Raw genomic sequence first — 17,768 nt, 5'->3', positions numbered from 1 at the left:
TTCAGGCCCGTTCCGCGCCGTCTGGAGCAGCCGGAACCGCCGGACGGTCGTCAGTGTCCCGCCCCATACGACGGACCAGCCAGACGGACTCGCGCCAGGTCGCGCTACTTTGCGTGATCCGCCTCGTGAGGAGTCGGGGCAGTTGGAGCGCCTCGTCACTGCGTGTAGTCGCAGGGACGCTGGGCGCGTTCGTTTTCTGGAATTCGCTTGTATTGTGTTGTTGTTGACTTTTCTTGTGTTCGTTGTCAATTTGTACATAGTTCTTGTTGTTGTTGTTGTTATGTTACGGGGCACACTGGGGGGTTACGGGTTTTTTTTTTGTGTTGTTTTGGTTGTCGTCTTATCGTTGCGGTTGGTTGTTGTTAGCAGCCGGGCCGGCTGCGAGCTATGTGGGAGGGGGTGATGTAGTGGTGATACGCGCTGGGGGTGTACGTCGTGTGCCAGCGCGTATGTACGTGGGTGTGTGTGGTGACGCGCGCTGACGGGGAGGAGCAGGCGTCAGCGCGCGGGTGGGGGTAGTGCTGCTGATTGGCTGGGTGCCGGCGACGCGCTGAGAGGGAGTGATCGGGTGGCAGCACGGTGTGATTGGTCGAGGAGTGGAAACACGCGCTGGGCGGAAACGGATCGTAGAGATAGCGCGTGGTGATTGGGTAACTGAGGAGCGGTGCCGACGTTGAGGTCCGCATCCGCTCCGTCTCCCGGGAGGAAGGGATATATAAGGTGATGCACAGAGGAGTAGGGGGAGGAAGTGGAACCATCTAGGAATGAAGACGAAGGTGCAGAGATAGAGCCCGGAGAGGAGAGTAATGTAGAGTAATGGAGAGTAATGTACAAGGTGTAGCCAGAGAGAGAGAAAGGTCTACACGAGCCGAGTAATGCATACGGTGTAGCCAGAGAGAGTATAAGGTCTACACGAGCCGAGTAATGCATACGGTGTAGCCAGAGAGAGTATAAGGTCTACACGAGATAGGTACTGAAGAGTGTGTAGCCGGAGATGTAAGGTCTACACGAGACGGGTACTGAAGAGTGTGTAGCCAGATGTGTAAAGTCTACACGAGACGAGTAAAGAGTGTAGCCGAGGCGCAGAGTCTACACGAGACGAGAGAAGAGTGTAGCCGAGGCGCGGAGTCTACACGAGGCACAGAGAGCCAGCAGCACAGAATCTACGGGAGTCGAGAGAAGTGTGGAGCGGAGAGAAGAGGTCACGAGTTGTACCGTTGTATGGTGACCGTACTGTGAAGAAGAGAGGCCACGCGTTGTATCGTTGCAAGTCAAGATTTAATAAAAGAAGTGTGTTCCCGTCAAAGGAGTTTCCTGCCGTCATTTCCAATACTTCATAAGCAAGAACACTTCCTCATCACAAGTAATTCAAGCGAAACAATACCCACCATTTTTGGACAACCTAGTTGTCATTTAGACGGATGCATGATCCTAGAAGGAGGGAATTCCAATATTTACTCAGAAACATCCGTGAAGAATATTCATAACCAAAATGCATTTGATCAAGGAAATCCAGTGATTCTTACTCATGTTTAATTGAGGATATTGCTGAATCTTATCGCCAAATTTAATCAAAATTATACTGCTGGTGTCATGCATGGTATGAAGCGTACATTTGGACGTCGTGCAGCACTGGTCTATGCCCTTTGTGAGACAATGGTTCACGGAAAAAGATATCACAGAACTGATTCACGTAATATCATCAAGTTACTTCATATCCACACCAGGGGGGCCGCACTATCCGACTTGCCCTACAACAGGAAGACAATTGGTTGTATAACAGTCATAGCAGTATTATTAATTTTCATTTTACATGCTTTTATGCCGACCCCTTGCATGCCAACGTGATTTTTTGCATTGTGTTTCCCTCCATACAAAATATGTAATGCTGTCAATCACTCTTTGTGTGTGACTTTTGTTTTTCTCATATTTATATTCACCAAACTTTCGTGCCTTGTTCCATTATTGAATATTTCTCAATTCTATTGCGATAGCTAAGCTTCATTGAAATCACAAAACAGAAAATTGTTGTTAATTCACAAAAGAGCATCATGCTGTCAGAAGTGGGATTCAAACCCACGCCTCCAGGGGAGACTGCGACATGAACGCAGCGCCTTAGACCGCTCGGCCATCCTGACTGTGGCATGGTGTCACTAGAGGCTAATTTTAATCCATTCTCAGCAATCGATCCACGTGGTTCATGTGAAATAAACATTCCAATTATTTATCTAAGTGTAGTGGTGATGCGCGCTGGTGGTAGGGATCGTGGGGTAGCGCGTGGTGATTGGCTGTGTGTTGGTGACGCGCGCTGACGGTGAGGGATCGTAGGTCAGCGCGGGGTCATGGGTTATGTGATGGTGATTGGCTGTGTGTTGGTGACGCGCGCTGACAGTGATGGATCGTGTGGCAGCGCGTGGTGATTGGTTATGTGCGCTGACACAAGAAGGGATCGAGTGGCAGCGCGTGATGATTGGTCGGCTAGGGTGGGTGCTCACATCGCGGTCCGCATAGGCTCCGTCTCCTTGGAGCGGAGGGCTATATAAGGCGGTGCGCGCGGGCGCTCGGGGAGAAGTTGGTGACCAGTGAAGACGGAAGACGGAGGAGGAAGAGATTGGGCCCTGAGACACCTAGTCCCGCTGTCCTTGTAAGGACCGGGGCCCTGTGTGGCTCAGAGGCGGGACCTTGGGACCCGGGGGCCGGACGTCCGTGTGAGGACCGGGCCGCGGGACCCAGTGGTCGTGATCCGTACCCAAGCTGGGGTGGGTCTAGAGGTTCCCCCGGATGCTACGGGGCTGGAATGCCCGTGTGTGTGTAGCCGGGTGGAACGGGTAGCGTGAGCTGTAGATACCACATGTGTCAGGTGGAACGTGTAGTGTGAGCTGTAGATACCACACGTGTCAGGTGGAACGTGTAGCGTGAGTTGTAGTGACAACGCGTGTTATTGTGACAACCCAAGTGTGAATAAAGTGTGCTACCCGTCAAGTGGTCTCCCGCCGTAGTTTACTATACTACATAAGCAAGAACACTTCCTCATCACAAGTGATTCAAGCGAAACAATACCCACCATTTTTGGACAACCTAGTTGTCATTTAGACGGATGCATGATCCTAGAAGGAGGGAATTCCAATATTTACTCAGAAACATCCGTGAAGAATATTCATAACCAAGATGCATTTGATCAAGGAAATCCAGTGATTCTTACTCATGTTTAATTGAGGGTATTGCTGAATCGTATCGCCAAATTGAATAGAAATTATACTGCTGGTGTCATGCATGGTATGAAGCGTACATTTGGACTTCGTGCAGCGCTGGTCTATGCCCTGTGTCAGACAATGGTTCACGGAAAAAGATATCACAGAACTGATTCACGTAACATGATCAAGTTACTTCATATCCACACCAGGGGGGCCGCACTATCTGACCTGCCCTACAACAGGAAGACAATTGGTTGTATAACAGTCATCGCAGTATTATTAATTTTCATTTTACATGTTTTATGCCGACCCCTTGCATACCAACGTGATTTTTTGCATTGTGTTTCCCTCCATACAAAATATGTAATGCTCTCAATCACTCTTTGTGTGTGACTTTTTTTTTCTCATATTTATATTTCACCAAACATTCCTGCCTTGTTCCATTATCGAATATTTCTCAATTCAATTGCGATAGCTAAGTTTCATTGAAATCACAAAACAGAAAATGTTGTTAATTCACAAAAGAGCATCATGCTGTCAGAAGTGGGATTCGAACCCACGCCTCCAGGGGAGACTGCGACCTGAACGCAGCGCCTTAGACCGCTCGGCCATCCTGACTGTGGCATGGTGTCACTAGAGGCTAATTTTAATCCATTCTCAGCAATCGATCCACGTGGTTCATGTGAAATAAACATTCCAATTATTTATCTAAGAAAGAACACTTCCTCATCACAAGTGATTCAAGCGAAACAATACCCACCATTTTTGGACAACCTAGTTGTCATTTAGACGGATGCATGATATTAGAAGGAGGGAATTCCAATATTTACTCAGAAACATCCGTGAAGAATATTCAAAACCAAGATGCATTTGATCAAGGAAATCCAGTGATTCTTACTCATGTTTAATTGAGGGTATTGCTGAATCTTATCGCCAAATTGAATCGAAATTATACTGCTGGTGTCATGCATGGTATGAAGCGTACATTTGGACTTCGTGTAGCGCTGGTCTATGCCCTTTGTGAGACAATGGTTCACGGAAAAATATATCACAGAACTGATTCACGTAACATCATCAAGTTACTTCATATCCACACCAGGCGGGCCGCACTATCCGACCTGCCCTACAACAGGAAGACAATTGGTTGTATAACAGTCATAGCAGTGTTATTCATTTTCATTTTACATGTTTTATGCCGACCCCTTGCATACCAACGTGATTTTTTGCATTGTGTTTCCCTCCATACAAAATATGTAATGCTCTCAATCACTCTTTGTGTGTGACTTTTGTTTTTCTCATATTTATATTCACCAAACTTTCCTGCCTTGTTCCATTATCGAATATTTCTGATTTCTATTGCGATAGCTAAGCTTCATTGAAATCACAAAACAGAAAATTGTTGTTAATTCACAAAAGAGCATCATGCTGTCAGAAGTGGGATTCGAACCCACACCTCCAGGGGAGACTGCGACCTGAACGCAGCGCCTTAGACCGCTCGGCCATCCTGACTGTGGCATGGTGCCAATAGAGGCTAATTTTAATCCATTCTCAGCAATCGATCCACGTGGTTCATGTGAAATAAACATTCCAATTATTTATCTAAGTGTAATGTAGTAACTCGGCGGGAGACGACTTCACGGGTAACACACTCTTTATTTTACCAAACTCGTTCACAGGTGACTAACACCCACTCAGCTACTCGGGTGACTAACACCCACTTAGCTACTCGGTGACTAACACCCACTTGGTTACTCGGATGACTAACACCCACTTAGCTACTCGGTGACTAACACCCTCTTAGCTACCCTGGCGACTAACGCCCTCTTAGCTACCCTGGCGACTAACGCCCACTGAGCTATTCTGGCGACTAACGCCCACTGAGCTACTCGGGTGACTAACACCCTCTGAGCTACCCTGGCTACTAACGCCCTCTTAGCTACCCTGGCGACTAACGCCCACTGAGCTATTCTGGCGACTAACGCCCACTGAGCTACTCGGGTGACTAACACCCTCTTAGCTACCCTGGCGACTAACGCCCTCTTAGCTACCCTGGCGACTAACGCCCACTGAGCTATTCTGGCGACTAACGCCCACTGAGCTACTCGGGTGACAAACACCCACTTAGTATCTCGGGTGACAAACACCCACTTAGTATCTCGGGTGACAAACACCCACTTAGCTACCCTGGCGACTAACGCCCACTGAGCTACTCGGGTGACCAACACCCACTTAGCTACTCGGCGACTAACGCCCACTGAGCTACTCGGGTGACCAACACCCACTTAGCTACCCTGGCGACTAACGCCCACTGAGCTACTCGGGACACTCCCTGCCCGGGGTGTCCGTCTTGACTGTGGGTCCCCAGCCCGACCCACGTGGGCGTCGGACCCCGGGTCCCACAGTCTCGCCTCCGAGCCACACAGGGCCCCGGTCCCCACAAGGACGGCGGGACTAGGGGTCTCGGGGCACTAGGTCTTCAGCTCCGTCTTCTGGTCTTCAACTGGGTAACTCTCCCCGAGTGCTCTCGCGCGTCCTTCTTTATACCCCACCTGCGGACGTCGCTGCAAGCACCCATCCTATTCGACCAATCACTGGGCGCTGGCTACGATCCTGTTTTCCCACATCTCAGCGTGCCTCAGCACCCACGCCGCGCCGCCCCGTCATCTGTCACTCCCGGCGCGCGCGTCCACACCACGCCCACAACGCGTGCCCAACCCCGCACCCCGCGCCGCCCCGTGATCCATCACTGTCACAGTCGGCGCACGTCAACACCACCACTACATCACCCCCTACCACATAGCTCGCAGCCGACCCGGCTGCTATAAAAATATACAAACCCCCCTGTGTGCCCCGTAACACAACACAACAACAAGAACAACAACTAACGTAACAACACAACACAACGCGAACACTACCATCCGCAACCATCAACCAATGCCACCGCGACAACAGAACAATATATACAATCCGGCGAGTGACAATAGCAATGTGTATGCAGAAAGAAAAATAAATGGAATTATTTATTTTATTTTTTTTCTCTCTCGACTCGTGCAGCGTCCCATTCTTTCCGAGCGTCCCTACAACGGGACATTACCCCGGCAGAGGGGAACACCGGGCGAGCTCGGTGTCGAAAAAAAATGTCTTCATGAAAATTGTTGTGCCCTAGCCCGAGTCCGCCTTGCCGGTCCGTCGTACGGCACCAGACGCGGTTGAACGTCCGGTGGTGCCGGCAGTTCAGGAAGACATTTGCCAGGCATCGAGGACCCGTGCGTGCCGCGGGGTTCAGGTTCCCGACGGTCAGCAGCCGTCAAGCCCGAGGCACCTGGGGGTGGGTCAGGTGGAGACACGTGAGGAGCAGCCTGCGACACCTCCCTCCCCAAGTCGACGGTCACATCACACGCCCGGTCGTTACGGCACAGAACGGGGTCACACGGTGCCGCATAGGGCTTCAGTCGGGAGGGGTGCACGTACCAACGGCGTTTTTCCCATTTAATCTGTATACTCTGGGGTCGTGCAACCCGCACAATTTCCACCGGTCCCCTCCAAGGTCTCAACAATTTGGGGGACGTAGCCAACGGTGCATGTGGACAATGCAGCCAGGCCTTATCGCCTGGTTTCCAATCATGCGTATGCACCCTCCGCCCATGCAATCTCTCGTTCGCGATTTGCCGAGACCGCGAATTCAACCTCGCCGCCTCCCGCGCTTCAGTCAATTTGGCGATATTAAATTTGATGTGGTCTGCCAATTTTGATTTTGCACGTGGCTGGGAAATCCCCAGTTGGACGTCCATGGCCGGATCGGCCTCCCGCCCATACATAAGAAAAAATGGGGAAAACCCCATCGCCGCATGAGGGGCCATTCGATAGGCCGCGAGTACCCCCGGCACCTGTAAGTCCCAATCAACCTGATCGTCGCAGACCTGTTGGCACAGCATAGACGTAATCGTCCTGTTCAGACGCTCAACCATCCCGTCAGTCTGCGGGTGGTAGGGGGAAGTACGCACTTTCTTTGTACCCAACAGGTCGCACACCTCGCGCAACAAAACGCTCGAAAAATTCTTTCCTTGATCCGTCAGCAAGCGTTCGGGGGCGCCCTTGTCCAAAACATAACCCTGGACGAAGGCGTCCGCCACCGCTGCAGCCGACTGGTTGGCGAGTGGCCATGCCATGGGCCATCGGGTGAAGTATTCTACGCCAACCAGCAGGAACCTATTTCCCCTCGGTGTAGCAGGAAAGGGCCCCAAGATGTCCAATGCAACCAATTCGTTTGTGCGCGAAACTTGAATGGATTGCAGCGGTGGATTAGCTGCCAATGGTGGCGGTTTTCTTTTGGCGCACCCTACGCATCCCTTAAGAATGTTCGCCACGTCGTTACCCATCCCCGGCCAATAATAGTCTCGCTGGATTAGGGCGAGCGTTTTGTGAAAACCCAGATGCATGAGCCGTTCATGAGCTGCCAGAACGACCCTACCCCGCATAGCAACAGGCACAACGAGCACGTGACGCCGGGACATGTTGTCCCACTTCATCAAAAGGCCCTGTCTGCACACCCAGGAACCGACCCGCGCATCCCCTACCTCGGGAGCGCCAACTTTTCGACGTAGCGTAAGTAGGGAGCTGTCGGACATTTGGAGACGGCCCCACTCAATGAGGGGCAACGACAACAGCGAATCCCTCCCCGTGGGAGCGTCGACTCCCAATTGCACTTTGGACAAGTTAGCAGAACCGGCACACAACGAGTCCAACCACTCTGTCCCCTCGTCACTTGGAGGATGCGACTCGACAGTGAAATCTGCTTGAGCCACGAGCCGTTCCTCAACGGGTAGCGGCGCGGCGTGAGCCAGCACCGTTCCCTGCGCAATTACGGCCGGCCGCGAGCCCGTATTCAGGACCATTACGAACGGCTCACTGTCCCCTCTCACCATGGTTTGAGCAACCGCTAAGTCGAGGCCCCTTCTGGCCCTGTTAGACGGCCCCAACAGCACCCCCTGTGCCTCCGCACCCACCTCGAGTGGTTTCCTCAACCGAAGGGGTACCAACATTTGCGATCCCGGGGGCACCCGTACAGTCTGAGTTGCCAGCGCCTGCACCGTCGCACAAACCGTGCGTATTTTGGTAGGGCTCGTCAAGAACGCAACCCGCCGACCTGACGGAAGCTCAATGCAGGCCTGATCTATGAGAATTTTGATGGGCATTTTGGACAAAAAGTCCGTACCTAGCAAACAGGGAACGGCCAGCGATGATGATACAAAAATAGGGCCTGCCAATTTGATGTCACCAATGCAAATAGTCGCCCGAATCTGGCCGATGATCCCCAGGGATCCCCCATTCGCCGCATAAAATGGCACGTCCACTGGCAGAAGGGGTCTACTTTGGACGGGAAGAATGTTATAAATAAGGTCCGAAATGATAGTGGCCGACGCACCCGTGTCCACAAGCACCCGGACCTCAACCCCGTCATTAAACCCCGTTACCACGGACGACCCGGCCGACGCAGCCACTATCCTGTGGGCCAATTCGGACCATTCGACTGCTTGCGGGCCGTGTACGGACCCCCCTCGCCGAAATGAACCCCCGGCACCCAGCCGCGAACCCCCCACCGCCAAGCGGCGACCCGAATGTGCCGTGTTTGTGGACCGAGCGTGTGAGGTGCCGCGACTTGCCGGGTTTTGTTGGGATGACTTGTGGGCCTGGTCGTCGTCCCGACGTGGTCCTGTGGCGCGCTGACGCGGGGCCCGGCACCCGGCTGCGACGTGACCCCGAAGGCCGCAGTTGTAGCAGACGACGAGGGACGTCGTAGGTTTCGGTTGCTCCAGCTTGCGGGATGAACGTGTGGGCGAACGACCTCCCGTTCTCCACTCCCCCGGACGCGATGCAGCGAAGGCCTGCTCCTGATCCGCAGCTGGCTGAGGTTCGGCGATCGTGGCGGCCAGTGCCGCGTTCCCCGCCCATTTGCAGACGACCCCCGGCTTGCGTTTGAGGACCTCGTACGCGTGAATGCTCGTGGCGATCGCCAGGGAGCAGATATCCATTTCGTCCGCCACATTGATGGGGACCCCCAACTCGTGGGCCAACGCCAGCAGCTGCTCCGTCACCATGGCGTCCTTCCCCTCCTTGTCCATGCGGGGAAAAGCTGCGTCCGCCAAGGCGAGCAGCGCCGTGCGATAGGCGAGCGTCGTTTCTCCAGCCACCTTTCGCCGATCGTAGAACTGGTGGCGACAGGTGGAGGGCGGTCCGAACACCTTCGCCATCAGGTGTAGTGCGGCCTGGAGCGTAGAGCGGGACGACCTTGCAGCAGATGTGAAGGCTGCAAGCGCGTCGTCGTCGAGCATCGCTGGCAACGCACGCAGGGCAGTGGTGTCGGACCACCCCGACATCTCCTGATGAGCGAGGAACCTTCGTTGGAAGGCTCCCCAGTCGCCCCCATCCGCCTTGAACGCCGACAGCGCGGGCAATCTTTGCTGGAGGACCCGATCGTCGTCGACGTCGGAGAGATTTTCCCGCGCTCCGCTGTAGTTGTGTAAAATGTCGGCTCGGTCGTCAGGCGCAAAATGGAGAGCTCCGGCGCGCGCTGATGACGTGGGCTGCGCTGAGCGGAGGTCTCCGGCCACGTGGTGTCCGTGCTTCCCGCCAATCGATGGCGGCCCCTCAAAAACGGCGGCAACTTCCAGACTTTTGGCGCGAAGCGCCTTTTGGCGGGATCCCTCCAACCTCGCTTTCTCCACCAACCCCGCAGCCGTTTTTTCGCTCGCCGGAACGGAGATGTCCGCCAAGACAGCGGCGGCGGCGAGTAGCAACTCCGCCAACCTGGAGTGTGCGTCTTGGAGGCTGGTGTCGGAGGCGAGCGGAGCGTCGGCCATCACCGCGAAGTGCTGCATCGGCGGCAACTCCTCGTCCTCTCCTCCCGAGGTTGGTGTCCCCGGTACGCCGTCGTCTTCCCGACCTCGCTCGTGGGTACGGGTAGTCTTCCTCGTGTCCATTCTTCTTGAAGACAGGTTTACTTCTGACGCCAGTTGTAATGTAGTAACTCGGCGGGAGACGACTTCACGGGTAACACACTCTTTATTTTACCAAACTCGTTCACAGGTGACTAACACCCACTCAGCTACTCGGGTGACTAACACCCACTTAGCTACTCGGTGACTAACACCCACTTGGTTACTCGGGTGACTAACACCCACTTAGCTACTCGGTGACTAACACCCTCTTAGCTACCCTGGCGACTAACGCCCTCTTAGCTACCCTGGCGACTAACGCCCACTGAGCTATTCTGGCGACTAACGCCCACTGAGCTACTCGGGTGACTAACACCCTCTTAGCTACCCTGGCGACTAACGCCCTCTTAGCTACCCTGGCGACTAACGCCCACTGAGCTATTCTGGCGACTAACGCCCACTGAGCTACTCGGGTGACTAACACCCTCTTAGCTACCCTGGCGAATAACGCCCTCTTAGCTACCCTGGCGACTAACGCCCACTGAGCTATTCTGGCGACTAACGCCCACTGAGCTACTCGGGTGACAAACACCCACTTAGTATCTCGGGTGACAAACACCCACTTAGTATCTCGGGTGACAAACACCCACTTAGCTACCCTGGCGACTAACGCCCACTGAGCTACTCGGGTGACCAACACCCACTTAGCTACTCGGCGACTAACGCCCACTGAGCTACTCGGGTGACCAACACCCACTTAGCTACCCTGGCGACTAACGCCCACTGAGCTACTCGGGACACTCCCTGCCCGGGGTGTCCGTCTTGACTGTGGGTCCCCAGCCCGACCCACGTGGGCGTCGGACCCCGGGTCCCACAGTCTCGCCTCCGAGCCACACAGGGCCCCGGTCCCCACAAGGACGGCGGGACTAGGGGTCTCGGGGCACTAGGTCTTCAGCTCCGTCTTCTGGTCTTCAACTGGGTAACTCTCCCCGAGTGCTCTCGCGCGTCCCACTTTATACCCCACCTGCGGACGTCGCTGCAAGCACCCATACTATTCGACCAATCACTGGGCGCTGGCTACGATCCTGTTTTCCCACATCTCAGCGTGCCTCAGCACCCACGCCGCGCCGCCCCGTCATCTGTCACTCCCGGCGCGCGCGTCCACACCACGCCCACAACGCGTGCCCAACCCCGCACCCCGCGCCGCCCCGTGATCCATCACTGTCACAGTCGGCGCACGTCAACACCACCACTACATAAGCAAGAACACTTCCTCATCACAAGTGATTCAAGCGAAACAATACCCACCATTTTTGGACAACCAAGTTGTCATTTAGACGGATGCATGATCCTAGAAGGAGGGAATTCCAATATTTACTCAGAAACATCCGTGAAGAATATTCATCACCAAGATGCATTTGATCAAGGAAATCCAGTGATTCTTACTCATGTTTAATTGAGGATATTGCTGAATCTTATCGCCAAATTTAATCGAAATTATACTGCTGGTGTCATGCATGGTATGAAGCGTAGATTTGGACGACGTGCAGCGCTAGTCTATGCCCTTTGTGAGACAATGGTTCACGGAAAAAGATATCACAGAACTGATTCACGTAATATCATCAAGTTACTTCATATCCACACCAGGGGGGGCGCACTATCTGACCTGCCCGACAACAGGAAGACAATTGGTTGTATAACAGTCATAGCAGTATTATTACTTTTCATTTTACATGTTTTTATGCCGACCCCTTGCATACCTACGTGATTTTTTGCATTGTGTTTCCCTCCATACAAAATATGTAATGCTCTCAATCACTCTTTGTGTGTGACTTTTGTTTTTCTCATATTTATATCCACCAAACTGTCCTGCCTTGTTCCATTATCGAATATTTCTCAATTCTATTGCGATAGCTAAGCTTCATTGAAATCACAAAACAGAAAATTGTTGTTAATTCAAAAAAGAGCATCATGCTGTCAGAAGTGGGATTCGAACCCACGCCTACAGGGGAGACTGCGACCTGAACGCAGCGCCTTAGACCACTCGGCCATCCTGACTGTGGCATGGCGTCACTAGAGGCTAATTTTAATCCATTCTCAGCAATCGATCCACGTGGTTCATGTGAAATAAACATTCCAATTATTTATCTAAGCAAGAACACTTCCTCATCACAAGTGATTCAAGCGAAACAATACCCACCATTTTTGGACAACCAAGTTGTCATTTAGACGGATGCATGATCCTAGAAGGAGGGAATTCCAATATTTACTCAGAAACATCCGTGAAGAATATTCATAACCAAGATGCATTTGATCAAGGAAATCCAGTGATTCTTACTCATGTTTAATTGAGGGTATTGCTGAATCGTATCGCCAAATTGAATCGAAATTATACTGCTGGTGTCATGCATGGTATGAAGCGTACATTTGGACTTCGTGCAGCGCTGGTCTATGCCCTTGGTGAGACAATGGTTCACGGAAAAAGATATCACAGAACTGATTCACGTAACATCATCAAGTTATTCATATCCACACCAGGGGGGCCGCACTATCTGACCTGCCCGACAACAGGAAGACAATTGGTTGTATAACAGTCATAGCAGTATTATTACTTTTCATTTTACATGTTTTTATGCCGACCCCTTGCATACCAACGTGATTTTTTGCATTGTGTTTCCCTCCATACAAAATATGTAATGCTCTCAATTACTCTTTGTGTGTGACTTTTGTTTTTCTCATATTTATATCCACCAAACTTTCCTGCCTTGTTCCATTATCGAATATTTCTCAATTCTATTGCGATAGCTAAGTTTCATTGAAATCACAAAACAGAAAATGTTGTTAATTCACAAAAGAGCATCATGCTGTCAGAAGTGTGATTCGAACCCACGCCTCGATGGGAGACTGCGACCTGAACGCAGCGCCTTAGACCACTCGGCCATCCTGATTGTGGCATGGTGTCTCTAGAGGCTAATTTTAATCCATTCTCAGCAATCGATCCACGTGGTTCATGTGAAATAAACATTCCAATTATTTATCTAAGCAAGAACACTTCCTCATCACAAGTGATTCAAGCGAAACAATACCCACCATTTTTGGACAACCAAGTTGTCATTTAGACGGATGCATGATCCTAGAAGGAGGGAATTCCAATATTTACTCAGAAACATCCGTGAAGAATATTCATAACCAAGATGCATTTGATCAAGGAAATCCAGTGATTCTTACTCATGTTTAATTGAGGATATTGCTGAATCTTATCGCCAAATTGAATCGAAATTATACTGCTGGTGTCATGCATGGTATGAAGCGTACATTTGGACTTCGTGCAGCGCTGGTCTATGCCCTTTGTGAGACAATGGTTGACGGAAAAAGATATCACAGAACTGAATCACGTAACATCATCAAGTTATTCATATCCACACCAGGGGGGCCGCACAATCTGACCTGCCCTACAACAGGAAGACAATTGGTTGTATAACAGTCATAGCAGTATTATTAATTTTCATTTTACATGTTTTTATGCCGACCCCTTGCATACCAACGTGATTTTTTGCATTGTTTCCCTCCATACAAAATATGTAATGCTCTCAATCACTCTTTGTGTGTGACTTTTGTTTTTCTCATATTTATATCCACCAAACTTTCTTTCCTTGTTCCATTATCGAATATTTCTCAATTCTATTGCGATAGCTAAGTTTAATTGAAATCACAAAACATAAAATTGTTGTTAATTCACAAAAGAGCATCATGCTGTCAGAAGTGTGATTCGAACCCACGCCTCGATGGGAGACTGCGACCTGAACGCAGCGCCTTAGACCACTCGGCCATCCTGATTGTGGCATGGTGTCACTAGAGGCTAATTTTAATCCATTCTCAGCAATCGATCCACGTGGTTCATGTGAAATAAACATTCCAATTATTTATCTAAGCAAGAACACTTCCTCATCACAAGTTATTCAAGCGAAACAATACCCACCATTTTTGGACAACCTAGTTGTCATTTAGACGGATGCATGATCCTAGAAGGAGGGAATTCAAATATTTACTCAGAAACATCCGTGAAGAATATTCATAACCAAGATGCATTTGGTCAAGGAAATCCAGTGATTCTTACTCATGTTTAATTGAGGGTATTGCTGAATCGTATCGCCAAATTGAATCGAAATTATACTGCTGGTGTCATGCATGGTATGAAGCGTACATTTGGACTTCGTGCAGCGCTGGTCTATGCCCTTTGTGAGACAATGGTTGACGGAAAATGATATCACAGAACTGATTCACGTAACATCATCAAGTTATTAATATCCACACCAGGGGGGCCGCACTATCTGACCTGCCCGACAACAGGAAGACAATTGGTTGTATAACAGTCATAGCAGTATTATTACTTTTCATTTTACATGTTTTTATGCCGACCCCTTGCATACCAACGTGATTTTTTGCATTGTATTTCCCTCCATACAAAATATGTAATGCTCTCAATCACTCTTTGTGTGTGACTTTTGTTTTTCTCATATTTATATCCACCAAACTTTCCTGCCTTGTTCCATTATCGAATATTTCTCAATTCTATTGCGATAGCTAAGCTTCATTGAAATCACAAAACAGAAAATTGTTGTTAATTCACAAAAGAGCATCATGCTGTCAGAAGTGGGATTCGAACCCACACCTCCAGGGGAGACTGCGACCTGAACGCAGCGCTTTAGACCGCTCGGCCATCCTGACTGTGGCATGGTGTCACTAGAGGCTAAATTTAATCCATTCTCAGCAATCGATCCACGTGGTTCATGTGAAATAAACATTCCAATTATTTATCTAAGCAAGAACACTTCCTCATCACAAGTGATTCAAGCGAAACAATACCCACCATTTTTGGACAACCTAGTTGTCATTTAGACGGATGCATGATCCTAGAAGGAGGGAATTCCAATATTTACTCAGAAACATCCGTGAAGAATATTCATAACCAAGATGCATTTGGTCAAGGAAATCCAGTGATTCTTACTCATGTTTAATTGAGGGTATTGCTGAATCGTATCGCCAAATTGAATCGAAATTATACTGCTGGTGTCATGCATGGTATGAAGCGTACATTTGGACTTCGTGCAGCGCTGGTCTATGCCCTTTGTGAGACAATGGTTGACGGAAAAAGATATCACAGAACTGATTCACGTAACATCATCAAGTTATTCATATCCACACCAGGGGGGCCGCACTATCTGACCTGCCCGACAACAGGAAGACAATTGGTTGTATAACAGTCATAGCAGTATTATTACTTTTCATTTTACATGTTTTTATGCCGACCCCTTGCATACCAACGTGATTTTTTGCATTGTATTTCCCTCCATACAAAATATGTAATGCTCTCAATCACTCTTTGTGTGTGACTTTTGTTTTTCTCATATTTATATCCACCAAACTTTCCTGCCTTGTTCCATTATCGAATATTTCTCAATTCTATTGCGATAGCTAAGCTTCATTGAAATCACAAAACAGAAAATTGTTGTTAATTCACAAAAGAGCATCATGCTGTCAGAAGTGGGATTCGAACCCACACCTCCAGGGGAGACTGCGACCTGAACGCAGCGCTTTAGACCGCTCGGCCATCCTGACTGTGGCATGGTGTCACTAGAGGCTAAATTTAATCCATTCTCAGCAATCGATCCACGTGGTTCATGTGAAATAAACATTCCAATTATTTATCTAAGCAAGAACACTTCCTCATCACAAGTGATTCAAGCGAAACAATACCCACCATTTTTGGACAACCTAGTTGTCATTTAGACGGATGCATGATCCTAGAAGGAGGGAATTCCAATATTTACTCAGAAACATCCGTGAAGAATATTCATAACCAAGATGCATTTGATCAAGGAAATCCAGTGATTCTTACTCATGTTTAATTGAGGGTATTGCTGAATCGTATCGCCAAATTGAATCGAAATTATACTGCTGGTGTCATGCATGGTATGAAGCGTACATTTGGACTTCGTGCAGCGCTGGTCTATGCCCTTGGTGAGACAATGGTTCACGGAAAAAGATATCACAGAACTGATTCACGTAACATCATCAAGTTATTCATATCCACACCAGGGGGGCCGCACTATCTGACCTGCCCGACAACAGGAAGACAATTGGTTGTATAACAGTCATAGCAGTATTATTACTTTTCATTTTACATGTTTTTATGCCGACCCCTTGCATACCAACGTGATTTTTTGCATTGTGTTTCCCTCCATACAAAATATGTAATGCTCTCAATCACTCTTTGTGTGTGACTTTTGTTTTTCTCATATTTATATCCACCAAACTTTCCTGCCTTGTTCCATTATCGAATATTTCTCAATTCTATTGCGATAGCTAAGTTTCATTGAAATCACAAAACAGAAAATGTTGTTAATTCACAAAAGAGCATCATGCTGTCAGAAGTGGGATTCGAACCCACGCCTCCAGGGGAGACTGCGACCTGAACGCAGCGCCGTAGACCTCTCGGTCATCCTGACTGTGGCATGGTGTCTCTAGAGGCTAATTTTAATCCATTCTCAGCAATCGATCCACGTGGTTCATGTGAAATAAACATTCCAATTATTTATCTAAGCAAGAACACTTCCTCATCACAAGTGATTCAAGCGAAACAATACCCACCATTTTTGGACAACCAAGTTGTCATTTAGACGGATGCATGATCCTAGAAGGAGGGAATTCCAATATTTACTCAGAAACATCCGTGAAGAATATTCATAACCAAGATGCATTTGATCAAGGAAATCCAGTGATTCTTACTCATGTTTAATTGAGGGTATTGCTGAATCGTATCGCCAAATTGAATCGAAATTATACTGCTGGTGTCATGCATGGTATGAAGCGTACATTTGGACTTCGTGCAGCGCTGGTCTATGCCCTTGGTGAGACAATGGTTCACGGAAAAAGATATCACAGAACTGATTCACGTAACAACATCAAGTTATTCATATCCACACCAGGGGGGCCGCACTATCTGACCTGCCCGACAACAGGAAGACAATTGGTTGTATAACAGTCATAGCAGTATTATTACTTTTCATTTTACATGTTTTTATGCCGACCCCTTGCATACCAACGTGATTTTTTGCATTGTGTTTCCCTCCATACAAAATATGTAATGCTCTCAATCACTCTTTGTGTGTGACTTTTGTTTTTCTCATATTTATATCCACCAAACTTTCCTGCCTTGTTCCATTATCGAATATTTCTCAATTCTATTGCGATAGCTAAGCTTCATTGAAATCACAAAACATAAAATTGTTGTTAATTCACAAAAGAGCATCATGCTCTCAGAAGTGTGATTCGAACCCACGCCTCGATGGGAGACTGCGACCTGAACGCAGCGCCTTAGACCACTCGGCCATCCTGATTGTGGCATGGTGTCTCTAGAGGCTAATTTTAATCCATTCTCAGCAATCGATCCACGTGGTTCATGTGAAATAAACATTCCAATTATTTATCTAAGCAAGAACACTTCCTCATCACAAGTGATTCAAGCGAAACAATACCCACCATTTTTGGACAACCAAGTTGTCATTTAGACGGATGCATGATCCTAGAAGGAGGGAATTCCAATATTTACTCAGAAACATCCGTGAAGAATATTCAT

General features: G+C 49.1%; 6 non-coding genes across 6 annotated transcripts; all 6 read right to left on the bottom strand.

The window, feature by feature from the left end:
• Positions 1-2,055: 2,055 nt before the first annotated feature.
• On the bottom strand, positions 2,056-2,138 carry TRNAM-CAU (transfer RNA methionine (anticodon CAU)). Its single transcript has one exon. It is a non-coding gene; the product is annotated as a tRNA-Met (tRNA).
• A 1,591-nt stretch (positions 2,139-3,729) lies between these two features.
• Positions 3,730-3,812, bottom strand: TRNAL-CAG (transfer RNA leucine (anticodon CAG)). Its single transcript has one exon. It is a non-coding gene; the product is annotated as a tRNA-Leu (tRNA).
• An 808-nt stretch (positions 3,813-4,620) lies between these two features.
• TRNAL-CAG (transfer RNA leucine (anticodon CAG)) lies at positions 4,621-4,703 on the bottom strand. The gene has a single exon. It is a non-coding gene; the product is annotated as a tRNA-Leu (tRNA).
• Positions 4,704-12,104: 7,401 nt separating this feature from the next.
• Positions 12,105-12,187, bottom strand: TRNAL-CAG (transfer RNA leucine (anticodon CAG)). Its single transcript has one exon. It is a non-coding gene; the product is annotated as a tRNA-Leu (tRNA).
• A 2,587-nt stretch (positions 12,188-14,774) lies between these two features.
• On the bottom strand, positions 14,775-14,857 carry TRNAL-CAG (transfer RNA leucine (anticodon CAG)). Its single transcript has one exon. It is a non-coding gene; the product is annotated as a tRNA-Leu (tRNA).
• Positions 14,858-15,665: 808 nt separating this feature from the next.
• On the bottom strand, positions 15,666-15,748 carry TRNAL-CAG (transfer RNA leucine (anticodon CAG)). The gene has a single exon. It is a non-coding gene; the product is annotated as a tRNA-Leu (tRNA).
• Positions 15,749-17,768: the final 2,020 nt, after the last annotated feature.

Source organism: Lampetra planeri, chromosome 24 (assembly GCF_965212315.1).
Source record: "Lampetra planeri chromosome 24, kcLamPlan1.2.h2, whole genome shotgun sequence".
NCBI lineage: Eukaryota > Metazoa > Chordata > Hyperoartia > Petromyzontiformes > Petromyzontidae > Lampetra > Lampetra planeri.
Note: the sequence above shows the minus strand (reverse complement) of the source record. Positions and strands in the feature narration are given on the sequence as shown.